This window comes from Rhinolophus hipposideros (assembly GCF_964194185.1).
Source record: "Rhinolophus hipposideros genome assembly, chromosome: 8".
In the NCBI taxonomy this organism is placed as follows: Eukaryota; Metazoa; Chordata; class Mammalia; order Chiroptera; family Rhinolophidae; genus Rhinolophus; species Rhinolophus hipposideros.
Window position 1 is genome coordinate 1,380,021 of NC_138054.1, and position 7,242 is coordinate 1,387,262.

Below are 7,242 nucleotides of genomic sequence, written 5' to 3' on the forward strand. Positions count from 1 at the left end.
AGGGAAAAAGGGTCAAATACATCGTGATGTGTAATAGAAATGTACACTTGAAACCTATGTAATTTTACTAACCAAAGTCACTCCAATAAGTTTAATAAATAAAAAATAAAATAAAATTTCTTTTATGTGTTTGAAAGTTATGCATTCTATGTCTATTTTTTTAATGGTTACCCATACTTTTAAAAAACAGCCTTCTATGTATGTTATTCTAGCAATAAAAAAAGCATAAAAACACAAATTTATCTTTAAATTTTGCTAGAGAAATATACATTAAAGACTATAAAAAGATTGTACATCATGGTCAAGTGAGGTTTATCCTAGGGGCACAAGAATGGATCAACATGTGCAAATTGATCAATGTGATATACCACATAAAATAATAGAAAAAAATCTTATATCAGTAGAAAAAATGCAGAAAAAGTATTTGACAAGATACAGCATCCACTTATGATTAAAACACTTAATAAAATGGGTATAGAGGGAAAATACCTTAACTTAGTAAAGGCCATATATGACCAACCCTCATAATTAAAACTGAAGCCCTTCATTCTATGTTCAGGAAGCAGACAGAGTGTAAGTTAAAAGTGTACTGGTAACTACTGCCCTGAGCACTGGGTTTTCTGGAACATCACTTCTTTAAGGATCCTTTGTTTCACCCCACGATTTAGCAACTGAAGGGGTAATGCCTGTCACAGCACAGAACACTTTCCAGCACTAAAACCAGTGTCCATTCTTTTTGCCAATGCTCAAGTTACACCAAGTTTATATGAATTATCAATTTGAATCTATTTGAATAATCACTCATACCTTGATATGTTTTTTGTTGTTGCTAATAAAGATGGTAGTTCTTTTAAAAATTTTTGTTTTGGTGTGTAGATAAATTATTGATTTTTATATATTAATCTCAGAGCTTAAAACCTTGTTAATATTCTCTTTTGGTCTTTTGGCATTCTATGTTGTCATTAATATGATCTACAAAAAATAAAGCTTTGTTTCCTCCCTTCCTATTCATATATTGTATGATAGGATGTATTATTAACAACTATTCTTTCCCACTCAGTGGAATGTGTGGCCTGACACCATGTCCAAGCAGAGGCTTTAAGCTCACTCTCCTCATGACAGAAATACAAATCCTCACTAGTGGGACATCCTTCAGGCTATGACACAGGATGAGGAGACATATGGAACAGATCTCCTGAACCCCACTTTGAGATTGGAGCCAACCTCAGATGTGCAGCAGCTGACCCTCAGACCTGTGAAAGAAAAGGAAATGTTTATAGTCAACCACCAATTTGTTTTGTAGCATCATTGTGGCAAAATCTGACAAATACATATGTTTATTTCTTGTTCTTGACTTTCTGAATAGGCTAGGTCTACAATGATGAATTAAAGTGGTGATGGTGGTTATCTTTGTCTTGCTTCAGTTTTTAAAGGAAATACTAAATTTCATCATTAAACAAGATGTTTGTTTATCATGTTTTGTAGCATCTTTGTGGTCCTTTTAACTCTTAATTTGCAAAAGAGTTTTCAGTATGAAAAGGGGCTGAATTTTAGAAAATGTTTTTTCTGCATTTGTTAATATGATCTTAGGTTTCTTATAAATGTTATAAATTTTGGAATATATTTCCAATGTTAAAGACCCTTGCATTCCTGGAATATACCCAACTTGGTCACCTTGTACTTTCTTCTTCTTTTTAAATATACTACATGGCTTATTTTACTTAGCATAATACCTTCTATGTCCATCAATGTTGTTGCAAATGGCAAGATTCATTCTGTTTTATTGCTGAGTAATATTTCATTGTATATATGTACCACATCTTTATCCATTCATCTATCAGTGGACACATAGATTGCTTCCACATCTTGCATATAATGTAAATAATGCTGTAATGTTGTAAATAATGCTGTAATGAACTTGGGAAGCATATATCTTTTTGAAGTAGTGTTTTCATTTTCTTTAGACAAATACCCAGAAATAAAATGGCTGAATCATATGATAGTTCTATTTTTAATTTTTGGAGGAACCTCCATATTGTTTTCCATAGTGGCACCAATTTACAATGCCACCAACAGTGCACGAGGGTTCCCTTTTCTCTTCATCCTTCACTTCACCTGTTTGTTGACTTTTTGAAGATAGCCATCAGGTGTGATGTGAAATCTAATTGTGGTTTTGATTTGCATTTTCCTGATTATTAGCGATGTTGAGCATCTTTTCATATGCCTGTTGGCCATCTGTATGTTTTCTTTGGAGAAATGTCTATTCAGGTCCCTTGCCCAATTTTTTTTTTCTCACAAGTTTATTCAACACAAAAATCGCTCCCAGTTTGCTGAGACCATTTTCTGTCCAAAGTTTATTCAAACACTAATAATTGCTCCAACTTTACTGAGATTGTTGATCATGTCCCCCTGCTCGTGGAACTTCCCCCCAACCAACACAGTGTCGCCCTGTTTATATTGACTTTTAAAACATTCCTGATCAGACTACATTATGCAAAGATGGGCACACAGATTTCTTTTTCCTCACAAGCTCATTCAATACCAAATAACCGCTCCCACTTTACTGAGGGGGTTGACCACGTCCGCGACCAAATCCGCCTCTAACCTGGAATTCCGTTGCTGACCCAGCCCCGGCCTCCGCTTTCTTGTTGGCGCCAGGAGGCACAGCGCTGGGTCTGTACGTGTCTCTGTCAGCTTCCCCTCGCGTGAGTCTGCAGGTCGCTCGCCCTCCACACCTTTGGGCCTTGGCCTGCCCGTCTCAGGCCGGCTGCGGCGCAGTGGCCGGCACGATCTCGGGGGGCAGGTGGAGGTGATCACGGAGATACTGTATGCCCTCGTTGGTAAGGTACCAGTAGGAATGTCTCCTGGGAAACTGTTCCTTCACAGAGCCTCCTGATTTGAGAGACAGCATGGCTTTCACGCCGTGAACATTAGGCACATTCTTGTGTGCCAGTTCAGGGTGTTTGGGCATGTGAACGTCCTTCTTGGCCACCACCACTCCCTCCTTAAAAAGGAGCTCATAAATCCCATTGTGTGTTCACCACCCAGAGTCGGTCCTCCTTCCATCATCATATATTTGATCCCGCTTACCCTCATCTTCCTCCCCCCACCCCCCCCCTACCCTCATCTCCCTCCCCCCACCCCCTTTACCCTCTGGTAACCACTAAACTATTGTCTGTGTCTATGAGTTTTTGTTTCTCATTTGTTTGCCTTGTTTTTGGTTTATATATCACGTATTAGTGAAATCATAGGGTTCTCTGCTTTTTCTGTCTGACTTATTTCGCTACAGAATTGTACACCTGAAATTATGTAATTTCATTAACAATTGTCACCCCAATAAATAAATTAAAAAAAAATGATTTGAAAAGCCAAAAAAAAAAAAAAAGAAAGGAGCTCATAAATGGCAATCCGGTTCTTCTTGGGCATCAACATCTTTACGACTTCTGTGTCTCGGTCCGGAGCTGGAAAGGCCTTTGTCCAATTTTTAATGGAATTTTGTTTGTTCGCTTCATGTTGAATTGTGTGAGTTGGTTATATATTTTGGCTATTAAACCCTTATTCGATATGTCATTTGCAAATATCTCCTCCCAGTAAGTAGGATACTTTCCATTTTGTTGATAGTTTCCTTCTCTGTGCAAAAGCTTTTTAGTTTGATGCAATCTGAAATAAGTCACATAGAGAAACAAATACTGTGTTGTTTCCCTTATATGGAAATCTAAAAAACCAAAACAAACTAACAAAACATAAATAGACTCATAGATATAAAGAACAAACTAATGGTTGCCAGAGGAAAGGGCAGTGGAGAGATAGGTAAAAAAATGAAGGGGAATAAGATGTACAAATTTTCAGTTGTAAAACAAATAAGTAAGAGACGGTCATGTTATGTTCAGCAGAGGGAATATTGCCAATGACATCATCATAATTGTACATGTTGACAGATGGTTGCTAGACTTATCATAGTGATCACATCATTAGGTATATAAATTTTGAATCACTGTGTTGTAACCTAAAAGTAACGTAATATGCATGTTGGTATGTCAACTATACTTTTAAAAGAGTTCACCATGAACTTCAAAAAAATACGTAATACATGGCTACATTTTATTTGCTTATATTTTATTCATGAATTATGCATTTAGGCCATGGGTGTCCAAACTGCGACCCGCGGGCCAACTGCGTCCCGCAATCCATTTTTTTATTGGCCTGTAGCAAATTCCAAAAATATATTTCATTTACTTAAATAAACCAGGTGAGGCAATACGTACTTCACCTCGAGTAAGTGACCTGGCTGTTTGTGTATTTTACCGCATATGGCCCTTGGTGAAAAACGTTGAAAAAAGTTTGGACACCCCTGATTTAGGCTTATGGATTGACTTATAATTTCCTTTCTTGTAGTTTCTTTCCTGGTTTTGTTATTGTGTTTACAATAGCTTCTTGGCATTTTGTTTATGGGTTCTCACCATTGGTTAAGATTTTGTAAATAAATTAATTTGGGTTCTAAAAAATAACACGAAAAGTACAAACAAGAAATAAGAAACTAACAATTAGCCATATTTTTAACATCTTAGCACATTTGCTTCTAGTCTTTGCTATTATTATTGTATTAAAGAAGAAGCTTCTATTGGTTATTAGGGAAAATGTTATTTTTTTAATAAATAATTTAAATGCTGAAGGAATATTCATATGTAAATATTAGACGTTACCCAAATTGGACCTTCCAGAATTATTTATCATTAACATTTAATGAACATCATTCTAGATATCATTTCTTACACATGAATAAATAGCAGGGAAAGTCAATAAAAATACTTTTAGGAAAATGAGATTATTCTCTACATGCTATTGTTAAGCTTCAAAAACTGTGAAGCTAATATTACTTGAATATACCAGAAAGAAAAAAAAAAACTGAAGTAAAACCAAAGAAACTATTGAATTCTAAATAATGAAACTATAAAAGCTTCAATAACTCTTTTTCCATAAGAGTTATTATTTCCTAGAAGTTTCCTCTGAAGTTAAAAAAGAGATAATAATCTGACTGCAGGTCTTTTACCTTTTTTAAAAATTAAACTTTATTGTGGTGACAATGGTTAATAAAGTTACATAAAATTCAAGTGTACAATTCTGTAATACACCATCTATATATCACATTGTGTGTTCACCAACCAGAGTCAGTTCTCTTTCCATTACCATATATTTGATCCCCTTTACCCTCATCTACCACCTCTTCTCCCCCCTTACCCTGTAGTAACCACTAAACTATTGTCTGTGTTTATGAGTTCTTGTTTCTTCATTTGATTGTCTTATTCTTCTGTTGTATTCAGTTTTATATAACACATATCACTGAAATCGTGTGGTTCTCGACTTTTTTTGTCTGACTTCGCTCAGTATAATAATCTTCATCCATGTTGTCATAAATGGTACTATTTCATCTTTTCTTACCGCCAAATAGTATTCCATTGTGTATATATACCACAACATTTTTATCCATTTATCTATCGAAGGACATTTTGGTTGTTTCCATGTCTTGGCCAATGTAAACAAAGCTGCAATGAACATTGGAGCACATGTGTCTTTGTGTATAAATGTTTTCAGATTTTGGGGGTAGATACCCAGGAGAGAGATGGCTGGGTCATATGGTAATTCTATTCTTAATTTTTTGAGGAACCTCCACACTGCCTTCCATAACGGCTGCACCAACTGCATTCCCACCAGCAGTGTCTGAGGGTTCCTTTTTCTCTACAGCCTCTCCAACACTTGTTACTATTTGTCTTGTTGATGAAAGCCATTCTGACTGGGGTGAGGTGGTATCTCATTGTGGTTTTAATTTGCATTACTGTGATGATTAGTAATGTTGAGCATTTTTTCGTATGTCTATTTGCCATTTGTATGTCCTCTTTGTTAAAATGTCTCTTCAGGTCCTCTACCAATTTTTTTAAAGAGATTGTTTGCTTATTTGTTGTTGAGTTGTATGACTTCCTTATATATTTTAAATATTAGCCCTAATAGGAGGTGTTGTTTGCAAAAATCTTCTCAGTCAGTTGCTTGCCTCTTTATTTTGTCAATGGTTTCGTTTGCTGTGCAGAAGCTTTTTAATTTGATATAGTCCCATTCATTTATTTTAGCTTTTACTTCCCTTGACTTCGAAGTCCAATTCATACAGTGCTTTTTGTTCCCAAGACCCATAAGTTTAATATCTATGTTTTCTTCTACGCAGTTTATTGTTTTAGGTCTTACGTTTAGGTCTTTGATCCATTTTCAGTTAATTTTGATACATGGTGACAGATAGCAGTCCAGTTTCATTCTTTTGCATGTGGCTATCCAATTCTCCCAGCACCATTTATTGAAGAGGCTGTCTTTTCTCCATTGTATGTTTTTGGCTTCTTTGTCAAAAATTATCTGTTCATATTTATGTGACTTTATTTCTGGGTTCTCAATTCTAATCCATTGGTCTATGTGTCTGTTTTTCTGCCAATACCATGCTGTTTTGATTATTGTAGCCCTGTAGTACAAGCTAAAGTCAGGCAGCACTGTTCATTTTTCTTAAGATTGCTTTGGCTATTCGGGATCTTTTGTGTTTCCAAACAAATCTGATGATTTTTTGTTCTATTTCTTTATAAAATGCTATTGGGATTTTGATGGGGATTGTATTAAATCTGTATATTGCTTTGGGTAATATGACCATTTTAACTATGTTGATTCTTCCAATCTATGAACATGGAATGTTTTTCAATTTCTTTGTGTCTTCCTCAATTTCTTTTGAAAATGTCTTATAGTTTTCAGTATAGAGGTCTTTCACATTCTTGGTTTAGTTTATTAAAACAAGGTATTTTATTCTTTTTTTTTTGCAATTACCAAAGGAATTGTTTTCTTTTAATTTCTGTTTCTGAGATTTCATTGTTAGTATATAGGAATGGAATGGACTTTTTTTGTACATTGATTTTGTAGCTGGCAAATTTACTGTATTTGTTTATTGTATCTATTAACTTTTTGATAGAGTCTTTAGGGTTTTCTATATATAGCATCATGTGATCTTCAAAAAGTGACCACTTAACTAATTCATTCCCAATTTGGATGCCTTTTATATCTTTCTACTGCCTGATTGCTCTGGCTAGGACTTCCAATGTTATGTTGAAAAGCAGAGGTGATTGGGTCAGCCTTGTCATATTCCTGAATGTAGAGCAAAGGGCTTCAGTTTCTTACCATTAATTATGATCTTAGTTGAGGGTTTGTCGTATATGGCCT

General features: G+C 35.2%; 1 pseudogene across 1 annotated transcript; it reads right to left on the minus strand.

The window, feature by feature from the left end:
- Nucleotides 1-2,560: 2,560 nt before the first annotated feature.
- Nucleotides 2,561-3,432, minus strand: LOC308500988 (small ribosomal subunit protein eS10-like; annotated as a pseudogene). Its single transcript has 2 exons — nucleotides 3,394-3,432; nucleotides 2,561-3,016 (listed from the first exon to the last, which is right to left on the minus strand). The product of its transcript is annotated as a small ribosomal subunit protein eS10-like (transcript).
- Nucleotides 3,433-7,242: the final 3,810 nt, after the last annotated feature.